The sequence below is a fragment of the Fundulus heteroclitus genome, chromosome 16 (genome assembly GCF_011125445.2).
Source record: "Fundulus heteroclitus isolate FHET01 chromosome 16, MU-UCD_Fhet_4.1, whole genome shotgun sequence".
In the NCBI taxonomy this organism is placed as follows: domain Eukaryota; kingdom Metazoa; phylum Chordata; class Actinopteri; order Cyprinodontiformes; family Fundulidae; genus Fundulus; species Fundulus heteroclitus.
The window spans coordinates 16,284,667-16,306,588 of NC_046376.1; positions in this window are offsets into that span (position 1 = coordinate 16,284,667).

Genomic DNA, 21,922 nt, shown 5'->3' on the forward strand with positions numbered 1-21,922 from the left:
CAAAATGACAACAAGCGCAAACATGAATATTAACAAAACGTAAATGAAATATTCCTCCATATTTTCAAAGAGAACTGAACATTGATATGCTCTACTAAACAAAGAGGAGAGTCCAGCAGTGACATTCTGTGACAGTGAATTTCTGGGCAGATGACTGAGGAATCAGATCAACATTTGCATGCAAAGCCTTAACCCTTTAGATGCTTTAAAGGTCAGCTTTTCCCTAAGCTGATATCTGGCACCTGCCTGCAGCTGGGAGGCAATGCGACATCCTGGCACCCTAGCCCACCCGTGTGGGGGTATCAGTGAGGAACTTCACAATGATCATGCAGAAATTAACAACAGAGTGTTTTTAGTGCTACATGTGGCTTCATATTTGATGCATATTACAATAACAAAATGAGCTGCTTTTTTAAGTGTAGCGTAGGCTTTTTCTTGTTCCCGTCATTCACTTTTTAATTGTTTAAACAAAAAGGCCAAATTAGCCCAAATTGAGGATGATAGTCTTCGGAATACATAGTCAGGTAAAATAATACATTTAAGAAAAATCTGAATATGCTACTGGTGAATGAGGTGAATTTTACGTTATTGTATATTCTTGTGAATGATCAGATTTGGCCTTGCATAAATCATAAAATATAACATTTAAATAATTCATTTCATGATTCTATTAATTGTAATGGTCTCTGGTGGATAAATATGACATTTGAAGCAGGTTTTATCAGGTTGGTTTTGAAACATGAAACATGTAATGAAACATGTTTGCTCATTTGCTTTCATCACAAAACATGCATGAATCAACAACAACTGGTCATCACCTTCCAGTTTGATGTTGTGGTAATATACACCTAGAAGCTACTATAAACAATCTTCAGGCGAAAAGTCACCAACTCCATCTTTATAAGACACTAAGTATCAGAACCCTTTTATTGAGGTGGGTGATGTTACAAAACAAGCAATTATTTCTCTGCCTACTGCACCACAGGTGATTGAATAGCTTAGAAATCAATCTTCCAGCTGTTGCTGAAGGATTGTGAGTGTAGCCTTTAGGTTTCTTTGTGCCTCAGTGGAGTCTAGAAGAGAATTAACTGGACCTGTCCATAAAGAAGAGAACAACTCTTCAAATCTTACCAGAACAATCTGTGAAATAATTCCATGATAGATTGGTTTGGAAGGAAAAGTCAGATATCAGCTGTGCCCTAAAGTTCTCAATCTTTCAAATCTCATTTTTATAAATGTCTATTTTAGTGCTGTCAAAGTTGGTGTTTGATTAGATTCCCATATGGTGCTGAATTTGTCCACTTTTTTTAAGTCTTTCTCCCCCCAAGAAATCTGGATTGCATTTTTTTTTTAGAATATATAATATTTATCCTCATAAAATCATAACTGCGTTGTTCTTACAGAGAAAAGAAGCTGTGTTAAAACATAGTTTATAATTCAAGAAACTTACATTATGTTTTTAAAATACACAAAAAGAGCATCTCCAATGTTTTTGGGAACCTTAGATTAAGACCAGTGTGAAAACTGCAACATATAGCCTGGTTTAACCTAGACTATAATGTTTCGTGTTGTTTACATGTGAAAACACAGCCTTGTGCTTCGGAAAACCTAAGTAGATGGTGCAGAAGGTGGAGCTTATCCAGGGTAGGATTCATGTAAGAACTACCACTGATCATTGCCTTATAACAATTGCTTTTTCAGTTTTAACCAAAACGGAGGTAATCAGTAAACATTGAGCTTTTATTTATTTATTTAATTGAGCACGATCATTGATTTTAGGAGTGTCCTCTGTTTGTGGTTGATAAAAATCTGTGAGACTGTCATTTAATGCTGGTGTAGAATCTCAGTCATCTAGGTCATGATCAAAAAAAGTAAAAATAAAGCAAACAAAACAACTGGACTTTTTTCCGAAGTTTGAAGACTTCGGAAAAAAGTTTTTATTTTATTTTTTGGACTGTAATTTAATCCTTGAGGCAAGACTACACCAAGCTCACTGTTACCAATCTGGCTCATAGTTGGCAACAAAAGAGGAGACTCCACAGACAAAACTTAGCTTGTTCAATCTTATTTAACTAAAAAGGTTCACTGTGAAAGAAAAAGAGGGCTAGGTCAAATAGAAAACAATATCTTGCTGTCTGAAGTATAAGAAAGTAGGACCAAAGAACTGTAACCAAAAACATTGCCCCATTTTTCAAACCAATCTCCATGAAGGAGACAAAGAGGACCACACAGGTGCCACTGGGTCCGGAACGAGCAAAACCAATCACCACAGAGAAGAAAAAACAAATGGGCCCACTGAAAGTTCTAAAGCCGTCACAGCACATTTGAGGGAATTATTTGTTATTTTAGAATACATTTTAGAAATCAAGACAAATGGATTTCTTTTAAAATTTATTTTGTAGATACATTTGCACCAACAGTCCCCTCTGGGTTTTACTGAAAGCAATGCAGGGAATAAAAAGTAGAAGATGGCATGAGTTTCATGTTGTCAAAGGATTTAAGGTGGAACCTATTTTACCCTGTAGCAACAAGACACAACGCCTGTTTTTCGGTAATACATAGATAAAAAAAATCAAGCAAACAAGGAAAAGAAAACAATATGCCAGAATTTAACTTTAACCCTGCTTCTCTGGGAGAGAATAGCCCTTGTTCCGCTGGGAATCTAAGGAATATAAACACATCCGTCATCTCTCACTGGATCTTTAAATTCCTGTTGGTTTCAGATGAGATGTCACATTGTTTTTCTGCTGTGATCAGAGCTGCTTAAATGGTATTTGACAAGAACAGGGATGGTTCGATTGTTGTTTTTTCTTCTTCTTTTCTTCAGTCTTTTCCTTTTCAGGACACACATTCTCCAAGCGATGGCTGACCCAGTGGTGACATGGCCTGTCATTCTCATACGAACAGCAAAATGAAAAAACAAAAAAACTGAACTGATGCGTCATACAGCTGCTTCCTTTTTCTGCCATTTCTGCAGAAAGGCTTTTTATCCTGATAAAATCTGTTTTGTATTAAGAGAGAATCTCATCGCATAGGATCAAGGGGGGCATATTATGTTAAGATAGTTTTGGAATGACTACTAATACCACAGATCTGAGCTGGAAAAAATGTTCTGACATCATTGATTCCTTAATTCTCCAAGTGAAAACCATTTTTCAGGGAAATTAATTTACACGTACACATGAAAATTAGTCATTACACATAACTGTCATAAAGTAAAGACTAAATAGGAACTGGAAATTGTATTATTTCCCTTATGAATTATTTACTCAGATATGGCAATATATGACAATCAGTTGCAAAATATTTTTTCATTTGAGTAATATTACTGAAACCACCAATCACTGATATGCCCTAGTTTCTAAACAGAAACTAGTACATTTCTGACCAACCATTCCTCAATCATCCGAATTGTGATCTAACAAAGCTCTCTGACTATTCTAATTATTCCACAAAGGAAGAAAGCAAGGGTAGACTTTACTTAATAACACCATGATTATGGTATTATGATTGTTAGAGGTCTTTCTTCTTATCAAAAGGCTTATATGACAACAACATGGAACAAGATATTATTAAGTTACATAATGAATGTCCACCTGTTTGGTTCATTGCATGTAAAAACGGGGTACTATTGTGAAGTGACCATTATCAAATTCAAATTACTGGTTTCTAGAAGCCTTTTCTTCCCTTAAAGTACAGATTTCTATCATTGTATTTGAACATCAAGACAGAGGTAATTAACTGCCATTAAACTGAAGATGGGTGAGTCTTCAGATTCAAGAAGTTACACCAAGTTGTGTGAATTGCTCCTTTTAAATTAATAACAGAGCATCCAGAAAAGGTTCTCCCATTTTTTTTTTTTCATAATTGCATGCTGGACGACAGGTTTTATTTGAATCGAAAGAGAAGACTGAGCAGATTTTAAACACAAATACTGTGGGTTTGAATAAACGACAGAGCCAATTTGGCTAATGAGAGATCTGAGTATATGACTCTTACTATCAGGGATTTGTAATTGTGTTTAAACCAAAATAGACATAAAATACTGAATAAAATTATATTTGTCTCTCTATGCAGCTTTCCCTAAACATTGGACTTAATTAGATGGTTCTATTTTTGAACAGGGTTTGAGATTCACATGTTGGGTCCTGGGTGCCTCAGTTAGAAATAAAGAGGTAGAATTTGTATTCAGCTTGAGGGGAGGTTCTGTCTGGGAAGCTCAATTGAGGGCAAGAGATGCTAATGAGCTCTTTTCACCGGGAGAAAATGCAGGCTGCCACACCAGAAAGTTTAGAGCGGGATGAGGTACACATGTGAGCATGTGGATATATATATATACACTGGGATCCTCAGCCTTTTGCCTGATATCAGACAGTGGGCACAGTGAAAATAATGTTTTACATTTTTATTTTACTCCTTTTTTAAAAAAAACCCTTTCCTACTTGTCACACACTGTGCTGAATGTGCAAATACAGAAAACACTGTTGGTGTGTGGCTTGTTGAATATAAATAACATTTTGGTTTTATTGCCCCTCACATCAGGCAAACAACCCACAGGGAGTGAAAACCAAATATAAAGAGGGAGTTTTAAAATGTACAAAACAAACATGGCAGATAATGCAAATAGGTAAAGCAGAAAGTAAAAAGAAAAACCTGTTTACAATGTTTTTAAAAGTATTTGATGTCATTGGATCCAGGGTTACCAAGTTAATAAATTTGTCACTGTCTTCTGGCGTATTTCCCAGCTCTCTTAAGCATTGCCTTCGTCAAACCACTTCTTAAAAAATCTAATTTGGACCCAACTGTGTTAAATAATTTCTTGCCTATTTCAAAACTTCTGTTCTTGTCCAAACCTTTAGAGAAGGTGGTTTTCCAAAGAATTTACAGTATATTTACAGTAAACTTCCCTGATCAAAGTGTCAAGTGAAATGCATTGTTTTGGTCCTGCTGGATCTATCTTCAGCATTTGACGCTATCATTCATGAAATCCTGTTGGGATGACAGTAGGGACTGGGTGGTCTGACAGGATATGTACTCGCATGGTTTTCGTCATATTTGTCTGGTAGGAGTTTTAGCGTCTCAGCTAACCAGTTAATTTCTGACTCTGCAGATTTGTTGTTTTGGGGTGCCCCAGGGCTCTGTGTTGGGACCTATTCCATTTTTCCTATATGTTCTTCCCCTGGGTAATATTTTTCAGGAGTTTGCTGATACCTCCTATCCTCTTTTTGCAGACGATATTCAGCTGTATTGCTCCTTTAGGTCCACTGAGATCCATAAATTGGACTCTTTAAAGAACTGCCTTATGAAAATTAAACAATGGCTTGGTGTTAACTCTCTGCAGTTAAACTCAATCACCAGACTGAGGTGCTGGTGATTGTTCCTGACAATGTCATTCCGGGAATCATCCAGTATTTGGGTGACTTGAGCTAATCTGCTACATCAAGCCTTAGAAATCTGGGTGTGATTTCTGATAGAAAGATATCACTTGAACATCATTCAAAGCAGCTCACTAGGAACTGTTTTTATCCCCCAGCTCAGGAATATACCGAAACTTAGAAGATTTGTTTCCAAAGATGATCTAGAGTTGATCATTCATGCTTTTGTGTAATCTAACAGTCTTTTTCTAGTCTTAACAAGTAGGAGCTGTCTCTTCTGCAGCAAATTCAAAATATCCCTTCTTGAAGGCTAAGGTCATCAGATCAGAATCTTCTCATGGTCCCTCACCCCCGTTTTAAGACGCGAGGCGATCGCTCCTTCCAGGATGTTTCACCAAGGCTCTGGAATGAGCTCCCGCTTTCTCTACGTTCTTTTGAATCTTTTGAAGAGCAAACTTAAAACTTTTTTTTTATCCACAAATATTTTTAACAACTCCAGTGTGTCAGCTCTTCCACTGTGACGATTACATTTAACTCTATTTCTGTAGTGATGGTTTTAGTGATGTTTTATTTTTCCTCTGATGTTTTATTGTTTTATCTTATTGTCTAATTGAGCACTTTGTGACACTCAAGGTCTGTGAAAGGTGCTAAATAAATAAACTTTTACTAACATACATATATAATTCTTTAAATTAATAAAAATAGGTAGGAACAGAATGATAGTAAAAAAAACCAAACAAAAAACATGCAATTAAACATGCAATTTCAGGGGTCAGAACAAAGAGATAGTTGGGTTGTTGTCAAGTTTCTATCTCTCCTTCAAAATCCTGGGGCACATTTTACTGCTGCTTAACTTAGATACTTTACAAAGGTTTATTCCTAAAAGTAGAATAGCTGAGAAAGACTTGAGTTTGCCAGACAAATAATGGTAATAAGCAAAAAGCCTAAATGAAAGAAACATTAAGCGTTTTTCTGGACTGCCCATTATGTTAAAATAGACAATGGTTACACAATTCAAATCCTGGACTGAGCTGACTAAGCCATGCAACTTTAATTTCACATATTGCAAAACTGTTACATCAAAAAGTCATTCCTTTGTATTAAAACAGCAGTTGTTCTAGTTGCTTGAGGCCTTTGTATTTTGTTGAAGTTAATCCTCATTGGACTTTTTATTTTGTTGAGCCCGCGCTTTTGCCTCTTATGGTTGAGTTTTCTTCACTTTTTAAATGCAAGATTAGTGTGTGAGTGAATTTCTTTAATTGTATTTTATGAGTAGTCTTTGCTCTCTATTAATATGCATATGTTAGTTACCCCTATCTTGATGCTAGACTTTGCAGATTTTTTCCTTTAAGTCAGATTCATCATCCTCTTAGCCAGTCTGCCTTCACATTATTCATATTCTCACATTTGTTTCTTTTATATTTAAACACAAGCAGCATCCCATTTTCCATCAGTTTTGAGCCAAATCCTGTTTTTCTTCCATTCTAGTGGAGACATATTGGATACATATAGATTTTTTTTATTTTAATTTAGACAGATAGATATACAGATAAGACTGAAGCTTCCCTAAGAATAAACAGAATGCATTGCGCTTGGATCTCAACAAATTAGAAAACAGGAAAAAAGTAAATCTATATTGACGATTATGACTCACAGCTAATGAAAATTTTGTTCTTAGAAATGTAATATTATATAGGGTTATTTAAAAAAAAAAATAATAGATAAATGTAATATCATGACCATCTCCCACACGATCATGGGGAACACTCCTGACTGACAACGGTCCAGCAGACAGTCAGGGCCCAAGCAGGGTGAGATCCAAAAGATTAACAATGGAAAGTTGTGTACAAGGAAATTGTTAGGTGTAGTATAAGAAGGTGCACAAGCAAAATGGGTAACGGCAGCCTTGACAAGATGGTAAAACATAGTACATATGGGTGTTTAGGGGAATTTTTTAAGACGTGGACACTGGCTAGAGTCAGGGCACACAGAGCCTCCACAAAGACGTGTCCAGGAGAGGGGCTCCAACTGCAGCGTTCCTTGTGTTAAGCCCCTCCCTTTTCCTTCCGGCTGTACAGAGCTACACCCTCCTCCGCCAGTTCCTGAGCACTGCTGGTCAACTGGCTGAAAGAAGGCTACTACTCGCTTATAAGAAAGAGATATTTAGCTTTAGCATGATTGTTCCATTCACAAACAGCTTGGAGAGTTGTAGTTTGGAAAGGCTGATTCAAAACTACAATTGGCAAGCTACAAGCGGCATGTATGCTCTAACTAAACAGATAGCTTGACTAATTCCCAAGCTAATATTTGCTTGTTATATTGTTAGCTTAGAAAAGCAGAGCAGGAAACTGCTACTGAATTAATCTCGTGCTCATGTTCTATTTTTACTAAAGTCTAACAGACAATAAATGTTGTAGATAACCTTATGCAACCTTAATAATCAATAGGTTGCATTACTTAGCAGCAGCAGGGGAAATTGTAGCCTTTTTCTTCTAATAAAAGCAATTAGCTCATGCTATTGATCTTTATTTTAACTTCTTGTCTAAATACCATGAAATCGGGGTATTTTCACTCAAAGTTATCATGTTCTGAGAATCTCATACCGACCCATGCCTAGTGGTGAGAGGTTGCTCTGCTGCATTAAGATAACTTAAAAGGAGTCTTACCAGGGTTAATGAGAAATGGTATATGGACATAACACTCAAACCTCTTTTAAAAGACAGCCACTCTAACCTAACCGTACTCACAAACACACAAACATTAAGAACTAATACACCAATGTTCGGAAAAAAAGAAGAGATGCTACTTTCTAAAAAGAAAAAGTTTTATCCCGCATGAACACTCACTCCTCCCAACAAAAAAAAAAAAAAAGAAAAGTGGATATTGTGCACATTAGTTGCATTTATTTTGGGATATACTTTTCTCATCTGACAACTGCAGAATATATTGTAGAAACCAGCAGCAGTGGCAAAAGGTTGTACAGAGAACAGGTAAATTAGTGGGACTCTGTGCAGTTTGTTTTCTCCCCCATTACTGTGCTTCTTGCAGCCGGGGATGGATGGGCATCTTTAAATAGCACTGTTTAATTGTTGGTTGTAATTGGAAGGGTGTTGGTGGCAGCGCGACGCTCTCTCAGCGGGTCGCTGATGGGTGTGCAGATGTCTAAAGGACACCCGCTGCTGTCTGACTCAGTACCACCAGCCGCTCAGCCTCTGCTGTTTCAATGTGATACAGCAGAGAGCTTTTTCCTCTTCTGCATCTGCTCCTTGCAGGTGTCAATGACAGAGGACATGTTATCCTGTTGATGCCAGCCGACCCCCCCCCCCACCCTTCAAAATTGTAGTTTATCTTTTCTTTCAATTTCTCTCCTTTGCTGCTCTTTCTGCTCAGTTGCATCATCGCTTTTTTTCTTCTGTAGGTTGAAGAATTGGCACCATATTTATTCCCAACTCTGCCGGGTCTGTGTCATTGTTCCTTACACGGTTTTGCATCACTGTGGAAGTTCCCCGTTATACGGCCTCTTACAAAATTTATGAATGATTCCTGTCTCCTTCATCTCAAGGTTCGCACCACAAATTGCTGGTTTCTAGTTCACAGGATTAAAAGGCCTTGTTTTAGCTTCTAGAGAACAGGGACTGTTAAAACGATGAGTTGTTTCTTGTTTCGAGCTAGATCTCAACATCGAGTGACGTCATATGTTTCCTTTGATCAATCTAAAACATTTTAATACATTTATTTTTCATAATTTACAAAGCCAGAACAGAAATGAATCATTTTGTGTCACATGTGGGATTATTATTTTTTTTTTGTCAGAAATAACTGCTGACATCCTTCAAAAGACAGGATTTCATCTGATTGGCCAGGGGTTGGATGTCCTTATAGATTATGGGTAGCTGTGTTGGCTTGGTATCTGAGGAAATTCCCAAACATCTATGCCATTTCAATATCTTTCTGCAAAACTAGTGGAATAGCAAAACCAGTTTCCTTATCTTTGCTGTGAGAAAAACATCCAGCACCAGAACCAGCAGTTTTTCAAAGTAAATCTTTAGTTCTTCTGTTGAACTTTGTAACTTTGACCAAATATAACAGGAACTCCAATCATGTTTAAATTTAAAAGACCATGATATTTTACTGGCATTTCCAGTTGGAGCAGAGTGTGCTGCCTGTGTCATAAGAACCGTACTCTGTTGCTGTCCCCCCAGGTTCTTCACCCCGAGAGAAGCGGTATTCTCCTATTGTAGACTTCTGAGACTTCTGTAGTAATAAAAAGACTCTTGAAACAGAAACTATACGAAACAGAAACCATACGTTAACATATTTAATCTAACAAGACTCTCATACACAACAATGTCAGACAGGTATATTTCTGGATGCGAGAGAGCGTAGGACCAATTGTGTACACCTCTACAAGGGTGTGTACAGTAGGACACCAGTGTGCCTTGCATCACATTGGTGGAGAATATCATACTATAATGTAGATGTAACCAAGATGACCCATTTACCCCTAATCTGTCATTCTCCAGTGTTCGTGGTTTATCTGTTGTTTCCGTTTACTGCTTTCTGCTGCTCTAGCCTCTGTTATCTCATAATCCCCAACATGTGAACGAGCTTTGCTTTGTGGAACACAAATGGTCAGACATCTAAAAGACCATAAACACAATATATAGCCTGCACAGCTTCCCAACATTTTTATTAGTAGCGTCAGCTAAATGTGACTTTTAAGTATTCACTTGAACAATAAATAAAAGATCAAAGCTGATCATTTATAGATCTGCTTCCTGCTTTGTTTATCCTGTGTTCTGGTATGCAGCGAGTCCACTATCCAAAACTTTACAAGTATGTATGTGTCTATTTATTTATGTATTCATTTGGATATTTATTTGATTTGACTGGTGGAAAGAAAAAATAAAGTGGAGTTTTCCACCATTGCCACAAGGAAATGACTGGATTTCCTTGTGGCAAAAAGGGCCAATGTCAGTTATACTAAGGTCAGGAGATAAATGTGTTTATCCTCATAGTATACAAAGAATGACAAAAGTAAGTTTTAGTATTGAAATAAGAACTGGACAGTCTGGACCTACTGGATTATTTTGTACCCAATATATTTTCTATTATTTGTGGCTCCTGAAGAAAAAAAGTCTGCGGAAAAGACAAAAATGGGTCCCGTAATGAGTTCCTTGGCACTTAAAAGTTGCAGTCATATGATATGAATAATAATTACACAATATAATTGATTGTTCAGCAACAAATACTTGTCATGCAGTTAATGCATCAAGCAAATTTCCTGAAAATTTGGTGTCAACTCTTATCTTAATTTCTTAATTAATGCAGAAACTAAATTAATACAGTATGAATGAATATATATATATATATATATATATATATATATATATATATATATATATATATATATATATATATATATATATTCCTTTTTTTGTTTAAATCACGATAAAAAGCAATTGGTCTCTTTGTGAACACACCTGGAGACAGATGTGCATTAAACCTTACTAAAAAGTTTGTGCAGCATTTTTGTCGTTTCACAAAAAGCTTTAAACACTTTCTTTTCCTTCGATTGTGCAACTTACTTCTGAGGTGAGGGGATAACGTTGCTTGGCCTTTCTCACTGCCCGCAGCCTCCTTGGGTATGCACAGTGGCCCCTGGTGATTGATGATTGGGCAAGGGCAGAGGAAATCTATCCCCAGGTTGCAATGCTGCTTTGGTGATGGATAGCCCCTTAGAGGTCTTGGCGGGACTGATGGGTCACGGACCTGAATGAGCCCAAAGCTATGAGGGGGAGTGAAGTGACAGATCCAGGAGGGAGTAATACAGAGACCAGAGATACAGTTTAAGGAAGAGCTAAATATGTCTCATGACCTGTATTTCTCTCCTTAAGGGCATAATACCACATATTTTTGCTGGCCAAAACAGGCTATGTGCGATTTTTATAAATATTACATTTGATATTTTCGCATTGAAAATGATGCAACATTCCTATTATTCCTGTCTTGAATCTGAAAGCAGAGTTTTTGTCCTGGCTAAAATCTCCATATTAGCAGATTAGATGAACACAGCCTTTAACCAAAGCCATGTATCTTTAACCATTTCTATGATTAGCACTAGCCTGTGGATGAATGGGGGAAATGGCTTCATATAAGCCTAAATGACGGATCCAACAGAGGAGCTTCGATATTGTCTGTCTCTTAGGTGACATGTTTTTTATTTCTTTTCAGGTGTCCTTAGATTCAATGAAATAATGTCAGTGTAGTTATTAGTTTGTGACAGCCTGGAAGCTGTCTTGACCTGCAATAATCTTGTGCTAAAAAAATAAATAAAAGTCTCATGCTGCCTTGTGGGACACATACGGGATGATCCTCCCGCAGTGAATGAACTGCGGAATCAATCACAGAGAAGCACAGGCAGCACGAACGAACCCACAGTAAAATTATACACGTTGTATTTTTGTTATATCACAAGAGACACAAAGGATGTTTTTAAATGTACATCATGATATTCGTTGAACATTCTGTCCGACAGGTTTAGCACTGTAGATGCAAATGCCTTGGCCAGTAAGTGTGAGCTGAATCATAAAAAAAAGAAAATACATGTCCTGCCCTGGCCTTATGTGATCATCTAATATCCTCACAGTGCACCCAACACAGTAATAAACCTCTCGACAAACTTTGTAAAGAATGTTAGCTCCCTGGGACTATTGAAGGATCCATTATTGGGTCTCTGCATAACAGTAAAACTGGATGGCTTCCGCGCAACCGTTATAAGGTGAGAACAGTGGTCTCCTTTTACGTCCATATTTCTTTCTTTATGCAAGTCAGAGGATTTTCACATCACGGCTGTATGCAGCACAAACAGCAACCCATGCACAGAAAAACAAAACCATTACGAGGAAAAAAAAAAAGAAAATACGATGATTTGTTCTTTCTGCGCCTCTGGTTTGCTCTGAAGCAATATAGCGCCGAGGTGGAACGTATTAAGGATAAATTGTCATGGATTAGATGTCGGCACTAGAGCAAATTCACTCTCACTGAGGCAATGGTGAATCTACTCATGTCAGAAATGGTCAGACAAATTAGTGCAAGCTCCACGCTCAGAAGAACATCATGTTTTGGTATTGGAAGACGATTTAACAGACGCAGTGACTGACGGAGCCACAAGCCAGGGATAATACTACACGGTCGAGTTAAGACAAGCTTGGGGCATTGGATCTCCCAGCTGAGACTTTCAGCCACTGACGCTTTATTTTATCTCGCGCAGCCTGAAAAAGGACCTTTAGTATGAGGATAATCTGAAAACTTTATTAAACCTTCACAACAGAAACTCCACTGAGTGAAATTGTGATAAAGCTACTGTTTGGTGCAAAAAGTCCCAGATGGAAAGGATTTTTTTTTTTCCCCCGGCGTGAAGAGATTAGGAGTTCCCAGCAGACTAACAGTACTCAAGCACCCTTCTGATCGCCGCTCTCGGGCTTCCTAACTTGCATTAACCTCCTGTTTTCTCTGTTTGCGCCTTTCACTGTATTTTCTAACACAATTCGTTTTCTCGACGCCTCTCTACCATGCACCGACTGCACACCGTTGAAGTGAAGAAAGGCAACAGCATTTATATCAATCACTGCTTAGATTACAAGAAAAAAGTTTCTCTTTGGATTTTTTTTTTTTCTGAAACTGAGGTGCCCCTAGACAGCTGGCAAGCTCAATTAATCATAGAACGAGGAATTGAATTTGTGTGTGTCTGGCAAATTTTGTGAAGACTTTCGATTTGCCAAAGGGCTGAGCTTGCTCCCATGCGAACAGCAATTAAACACAAGCCTCTTGTGGAGACGTCGCATTATACTCTGCGTTTAAATGGTGTCTCATTTTGAAACCTATGGCTCAATCTCCAGGTGCCTCTTGAGGAAGCATTTGTCTTTTGTTCCACCTTGTAAAATCTTTACTAATGTGTATCTGTGGTTGTCCTGAAAAGCAAGCATGAAGGAATTTATAAGCACACTGCATCTGACACCCTCACATTTGTATTTTCACACAGGCTTCAGGACCGTGCCGCTTCAACAAGCAACGGCTGAAACTGATAACTGGCTTTTCTGTCCGCATGTATTATAAACATTTGGTTAAACCCCTCAGGCCGACTGCTCTTCCGTTACAATGCTCCTGGACGAATATAAAGCGACCCATGAGTCATCAATCATTTACTTTCTTCTTAGTTCTACTTTCCTCTTACATTGCAAAGTTATAATAACTCCAATTTCTCATGTTTACGCTCTGATTGGATGTATCTCAAATGTTTTGCGGCACCGACAATATTTACTAAAACATAGTTTACTGACATGATGAAAAAAGATGGTGCTCTCAGACTTTATTTAAGTGCTGTAGAGGACAGAGTAGCATGTGTCTAAGGGGGGGGGGGGGGGGTTGTTGGTTTGCCTGGCAAGAAACCAGGCATGCGATAAGGGCTTTGGAAGAAGCAAGCAGGACAAAATGGCTCTTTTCTGATGGACAACTGCCCAGAACTAAATCATTCAAGTCAGTGAGGGTTTGAAGTAAAAAGCACAACACTTGTTCAAAGCAAAGTGAGGTTGGAGGCCTCTTCTGTCTGAGGACACAGAGCAGTCGTAAAACACCCACTGCTCGGAAAGCAGGACGCTGAAAAACCTGAAAACCTATTGGTAAAGGGCAGAGTGTAAAATCTGTAAGCCGCTTCCTGCTCGAGCTTTCAGACCTTTGTCAGCTTTCTCTGTCATAATGTGAGATGGGGGCAGTCAGCAGCTACTTAGTTCCCCTGGATGGGCAGGGGATTTATTATACACTTGCCCTCTCCATGCGGGCCCGCTTGATGTCTCTGATGTGGAGTGCACGCTGCACTCATTTGGCATTAGACCAGAAAAGGTACTGCAGTGGCAGAGATGTTCCATTGAGGTGGCTGGTAATTGATATATGACTCCAGCCATCTTAGGGGTGAGCAGAGCAAAAGAGGAAAGCAATTTGTGTCTCAGCTTGGGTCCTTGTCGACAGCTTCAGAAAACTCTCCAATTTTGCTTTTAGTCTGCCCAGCGCTTTTGTCTGAGGACAAATGGCTAGCTGCGAATTTCCTCTGATCACACGAAATAAAACACACACACACGCACGCTTGCAACGGGCAGCCTTTTTTGGCCTCTCCGAAATGTTCGAGTGTATACTTGAAGTGGGTGTTTTATTTCTGATGCATGGATAGGACATGCAGTGCACAGAAGAGGAGGAAATGGGGGTGTTTCATTTTTTTTTTCCCGTGCGCTGATAATTGATTGAAGGACTGTTTGAACTGACAGAAGAAGGCAGAGTTGGCTCCATTTTTGGGTTTAGGAGGCTCTGCTCAAACCCTCCCACAGGCACCTCAGTATAAACATTTATCTACCTCGGTGTTTCGACTGCTAAATCCCTGTCGTAGCACAAATGTGCGACTCATATGCATGTTCAGAAAATGGGTCAGGGTTGTACACGCAAGCGCAATAGCACGGTTAACTTTTAATTTTGCTGCAATATACTATAATGAGATTATTGCTTTAAGGATGACACTGATATCTGAAATAAATATTGTATTGCTTCATATAAAAGTGATGACAAATGTATCCGAGATGCAACCTAAAAGCCGTGAATGTCTGTAATATTTTGAAGTTTTAAAACGTAAACGTATTTAGTGATGGGGGGGGGGGGGGCTTTTAATATCTAAGAATAGCAACAAAATTAATCTATCTAGTCTGCAATATGAAAGAAACCAGATTATTGTGTTAAAACTCAGAAAATTAATACTTATTCTAGATCCTCCCACTGAGTCCTGCTCAGTGGGACGATTTGATTTGGTGGTTAGACATTTTAGAAAAGAAGTAGGCTATAAAACTCTTTCTTTTAGGCTTCTGATGCACTGAAAACCCCCAGGTAATTTTCACATTCTAATTCAGTTTGATTGTTTTATGTATTTTTCTACTCTAAATTGTCTTTGGTAATGAGTGTGTGCGTGCATGGTTTACTTGTCCTGTCTCTCTGCCTTGCCCTGTGATGGACAGGCGACCTGCTCAGGGTGAACCCTGCTTCCCGTCTAATGATGGGCACCAGTTCCCTCGTGACCTTGCAGGCACCAGCAGCAGGCAATGAATTGACGGATGGATGTACCAGAATCAGCCCTATTTGCCAGGTATGTGTACAGATACGAGGAATTTTACTCTGGATTGAACAATGTTCACAATGTGCTTTCTTGTACAATAATGCAATAACACAATGAGGCAGTAATAAAATCCAACGCAGTCTACAATTTAGAGAACACCTATAAACACACAATAAACAAAACTGACAGATTGAGACAATATTGCAGTTTTGCAATGAGCAGAGGATACAGGAGTGAAATATTATTACCATTATGGAAGTGATGTATAGGTGCACATACACATACAAACATACATGTCCACAGTGTGATGAGTGCAGAGAATGCTGGTCTTAATCTCTCAGTGGAGAAGGAAATGTTATTATGTCACTGATTGCCTACTGAATGCTAAATGTAGCTTAATATTGCTTCACAGTTACAATATGTACAAAATGTGACATCTGCAACGACACATGCAGCAAAAAGCGATGTTGCTATGAAATTATCTTGAAGAACAGCATCTAACCAAGAAAAAGGTCTACTAGTACATTTGTAAAGTAATTTTAAATTAGGTAATTCAAGCCAATCGTTTAAGATCCAAAACTAGACTGATTCTATATACCAAGTAATGCTTTAGGTTTACAAATTTTTTTTATTATCAATAGGTCTTTGTGTGTGTGCGTGTGTGTTTTGTCAGTTTTTTTTTTTTAGATCATTTTCAGATAGTTTTTGTCATTCTTTTTGGTCTCTACTTAGTTTATTCCTTTGTTTTGAGATTTTTAGTTCCTTCTTATTTTCTATACAACAAAAAAATAACTTAAACCAAGGTTTTACTTTGATGATGATCTTTAACTTTTTTCTTATGTCATATCCTTTTGTGTAGTAATCTCATTTTTTATGTTTATATATTTGCTCTTCTTCCTTCTGATGCCCACTTTGGTTCCTCACTCCTCTCTTCTGCATTCTGCTAGTCTCACCTGGTTGCAATGTCACTGATCACCTCCCCAGCAATTAAAAGCCAGGCAGTTTTAATATCTCCTCTTCAGATCCTTCTGTTGCCCATCTTCTTCCATTCTTGCTTACCTCACCAATGCCATTGTTAGACCATTGCCTTTGGTCTAATTATTCCATTGTTCATTAAAATCCAGCAGATCCCAGTCAGCAGAGTGGCTGCTGAAATGTTTAGCGGATGTGAGAGCATGAATGGAGCTGAACTTCTAAGTGATAAAAACACATAGGTCATTTTGTTTGGTAAATCTAACCTGCTTATAGGACGCAGTAGAGCTGTTGGATCACTAGACTCTTCTGGCTGTGTGTCTGCCAGGAATCTTGGGCTTTTCTTGACTCTGATTTTAAATTCAATTAACAGATCAGTGCTTTAGTCCAGTCTATCTTTTATAATCTGATGCTTATTGGTAAAGTCAAAGATAATCTGCGACACCATCCAGGGTAAGGCAGATCATTCATAATTGCCATATAACATAAAAGGTACTCATGGATCAGTGTGTGCTTCTGTGCTCTTCTGTGTCTCTGCTCTGTCTTCTCTAACCCTCAGTCAGTCAAGGCAGATGTTGTTCACTCTGAGCCTGGTTCTGCTGGAGGTTTTCCTCCTTGTTAAAGCAGAGTTTTTTCTCGCCACTGTCACTTCATGCACGCTCAGTATGAGGGATTGCTGCAAAGCCATCCACAATGCAGATGACTATCCACTGTGGCCATACGTTCTTTCAGTAGGAATTAATGAATTCAGTAGCCTTGATGCAATCTGCTGGGTTCCCTTAGATAGGAAACTTTTTTGACCAATCTGTCTGGATAATTTGATTGAACTGACTTTGTAAAGTGCCTTGAGATGACATGTGTTGTAAATGGGCGCTATATAAATAAAATCGAATTGAATTATATTCCTCATAATGTGAAGGTTATTCATGCTTTTATTACTTCTAGACTGGACTGCTGCAACTTCCTCTATTGTAGGATGGACTAGTCTCTTCTTTGCTGTTTACAGCTGGTTCAGAACTCAGCTCAGTTTCGGGGACATTGAACACATCACACTGATTTTGTATTCCCTCCATTGGCTGCCTGTTTCTTTCAGAAATGTTTTTAAGATTTTTGCTTTTAGTTTTTAAATGTCTAACGGTTTGGTACCTCTTTATCTGAAGGAGCTTTGACAGCCACGTATGCCCAGTAGATCTCTAAGGTATCTACTGAGGTTCAAACGCTCTTAGTTGTTCCTAGGACTTGGCTCATGACCAGGGGTGACAGACCTTTTTTAGATAGCAGATCCTAGGCTTTGAAACAGTCTCCCTCTTTCTCTTTTTCTTTGAGGTTTGCTGGAATATTAAATTATTTTAAGTCTCTTTAAAAAAAATTTTTTAAACAGGCTTTTAATTCCAGAGAGCACAACCATTAAGCCAGCCTTTTTTTTTTTTTTTTTAAAAAAAAAGCCCTTGCCTTTTATTGCTGATTTTATTACTTAAACTGTCAACATTGTATTTGTTAGCTTATTGCTCTATTACTTTTATCTTTCTTTTAGTTATATGTACCCATACAGAACTTTGGTTTTTAAAGACAAAAAAAAATAAATAAATCATGATGGTTGTTTCACCTCCACATTGTAAGCCCTTATTTAAAGGAATCTTTAGTTTCAGTATGAGATTGCCATCCTCCATTCTGCATTTGGCTCCATCTCAATCACAATGTATTCTAGTTTATAATTTGTGATTTTTTTTTTTTTTTTTTTTTTGCAATACATTGGTATGTCAAAGCATTGGTTAAGCCAGCTGTTTAACTTGACCTTTTCTATCCACAATTTGCATTTTGACTGGATGGGATTTTCTCATCAAAATTCATAAATGTCGGTTTAATAAATGATTGAATTTGTAACATGAGCAAGTTTACATACTGTCCATCTCTTTGACTTAGTCTTGTGATTGGCTGACAGTTTACCTTACCGTACAAGTAACCCTTAACAGCATTTTTCAAGCACTACCAACTGGAATCTCAACATAAATAGGTGGGTCATGGATAAATTGGGCGGGACGTTGATCATAATTATAGTTCTGGTGTATTGCACTGTTATAAGCATATACATTTCTCTTTTCTCTATATTGAACCGAGCATAAGTTAATGTTTCTGCCGTGGCCGATGGTTAATCATAAGCACTTAGCGTTGATGAAACACGGTGTCAGTGTTTATCTACTACATTCACTTTTCGGTTATTGGAGGAAAATTAAATATGCCTGTCAGTTTGTGTTTCCAGTAAAGTCCATCATGCTGTGACAGAACGTGTGAGAAATGTACTTTACATGAAACGCTTACACACACACACACACACACACACACACACACACACACACACACACACACACACACACACACACACACACACACACACACACACACACACGCTTCTCTACAGCAAACAGACTTAAATCGGAGGCGACCGGACTTTCGTTCAGTTCTTTCTGAAAACGTTTCGACACCTATCCAGGAGTCTTTGACAGTCAAAGGAGTCTAGAAAAAGACTCCTGGATAGGTGTCGAAACATTTTCAGAAAGAACTGAACGAACGTCCCGTTGCTTCCGATTCAAGCTTGTTTGCTGTTGCGATGACCCGAATACCTGAGAATTTGCACAGGCCTGCTCCTCTAGTTTCTGTCTCCATATTCCTTATGGCATGCGTCATTTACATTACCTTCTGCCATTTGTTCCACGAAAGTCACCAAGAAATAATATTGGGAGAAAAAAAAACACTGAAAAGCATGCCTGGAATCTGTACTTTGTGAGCATATAAAAAAAGTGTTGTAAATTTTCAACCTTATATAATTTTCTTCGTCATTAGTATTTATTTTAACATTTGAGCTAACTTTGGCTTCTGTTTTTATCCTGTTCATGCAGAAATACTCCGGATAATGATGAACACAGAGGCAAGGCGGGCCGTGAAGCCCGAAAGAGTGGGACTCCTGCCTCAATGGTCCTTCTGAAATCATGTGAATCATTGTAGCACATCTGAAAAGCATCTTGACATTAATTAAACAACCCTCTATCGAAAGTTACTCCTACTTGTGTCATGAATTAAACCTTAAACCGTAATGAAATATTTTCTTTTCGTCTGTTCGGTTTCCTGTTATTTTTTTTTTTTTGCCTGGTGTAGCGAGCAGCACAGTCTTTTCTTCTACATCATACATAATGCATGAGCCAGATCATATAAGCTGGTGATCAAAATTCCTATTTTTCATTCTCTCCTCCTTCAAGATCCAGAGGGCTTTACTTGAGTTGCATCATTTCCAGAAGACTCTAAGGTTCACCTTAGAATTTCTACTCTAATTTATACAACTGAGAAAACGCACACACCCTTCCATTAAAACATGTTTGTTTAAATTCCTTTCAGAAATAGAATAGCAAATTCCTGAATGACTTGTCTGTTCTTTTCTTGTCCTAACTCTAATCCCTGTTAAAAAGGATATGAACTGACAGGACATGATTCTTTTCGAAAAGGTTCAAGGCCCAGAGAGTATGTTTAGATGATTAGAAAAAGAGTCTGCAATTCAGTCGGTAATCTTTTAATGATAAAATGAGTTCTGACTATATGACTCGACCCATAGTATTGATAAAACCTATGTTACATTATGCAGAGATATTACTTCAGTCAGTATTTTACGAGAACAAGAAAATCCAAGCCTGTTGTGAGAACTAATTACTGATCATGAGCATGATTCTGTGTTCTTTCATTTATTTTGAGATGACAAATCCAAAGTAAAGGCAGAACCTAATTACAGAAACAGGAATGCAACTTTCATAACAGAAAGCTGGAATAGAAAGGTGGCAATAACAGGACTTAACTTCATGCAGAAAGGGGAAAAAATAATAACAGCAACAATGATGACTGATAGCAACAAGGATCATGCACTGAACAAAGAACACAAAGGAGAATTAAGACAATGTGTGAAATGAACAACAGATTATTAAAACAATATCACTGTCTGATTTACAAGATCATTGGCTGACTTCTAGTGTCTGAAAAAGTTAAGTTTAAGGTTGTTAGTTTCATATAGGTGGTCACCCTCTTACCTGGGTCTATCAATGCAGAGGAAAGTGTTTTATCAATGAAAAATAGAATTATGAAATTGCAAATTTTAGCCTTAACCATGGACTTTTTTAATGTTCATCAGTTAGATTTGTTTTTTAATATGTATTTTTGTGCAGCAACAACAACAAAGAAATGCTTTAACATTCTTGTTATTGTTAGTGCTGCAGAACGTCAGGGTGTTAAACTCACAGAGCAACTTCGGTTACAGTGATGAACTCTTTGGCTCAATTTAAAGGAAGTTCTAGGTGTTTAATTCAAACAAAATCAGATTTTTTTTAAACCCACATTAAAAGCATAATAATTTGTTTTGGCATCTAAAGAACAAAGCCAGAGTTTGACCATTGTTCCCTCAGGCCAATGCACAGACTATAATATACATAACTGATTGCTATCAAGAAGTCCTGTGTCCTATTTTGTGCCGGTCCAAAGCCTGAACAAATGCAGAGGCTTGAGTCAGGAAGAGCACAGTGTGTAAAACCTTTCATCAATTTACCATGCGAGTCAATACCATTTACAGACGACTTTGTGTGGCGAACCCCTGAGAGGGTGAAACCGAAAGATGATGGAGATTGCTGTAACTCTGGTTTCTGGTTTTCCAAAGAAGAAAAAAGCTCCACCACAGTTATTACAGAATTGAACTGCATGAATGCTGATAAGAACCAGAAACATAGCCTACACTGCATTGAGTCTTTGCATTGGCTACCTGTGCATTTTAAGACACATTTTAGGGCATTTTTATTGTTTTTTTTATTGGTATTAATAATTTTAGTACAACCTGATTTTCTTTGACCATAGAAGCCTTCTAGATGTGAGACTTTCTAAGAAAGGTAATCTGTTATTACCTGAAAAGAAAACTAAAACTGATGTAATTTGTTACTGCCTTCTTTTAACAGCCTTCCTGAACACTGGAGGGCAGCTGAGAGTGTTGATGTATCATGCAATCTGTTTGTGTTTATGTTTTTTTTTTGGGTTGGCTGGCTGTTTTCTCTTAATGCTCTGCATCATTCACCACAATCAGCAACACCTGCTGCTGTGCAATTATCTTCAACTTGGCTCACTTGGCACTCCGCCTACTTATACCTGCTTCTCACAACCAGTCAGCCCATATGGTCTCTCTGCCTGCGTGTTTTTTCCTCAGTACTGGTGTGCTCAGCCTGCCAATCCTGTGTTCCTGTGCACAACCTGCCTTCACTGGGTTCTCTAGCCCCTTGAACTGTTTCTCCAGCCTGCTTACCATCTCCACCTTTTTCAGCCAGCATCAACCTGTTTGGTCAGCACCTACCTCTGCAGCCTGTCTACACCCGGTTCTGTCCTCCATCTGACTGTTCTGTCA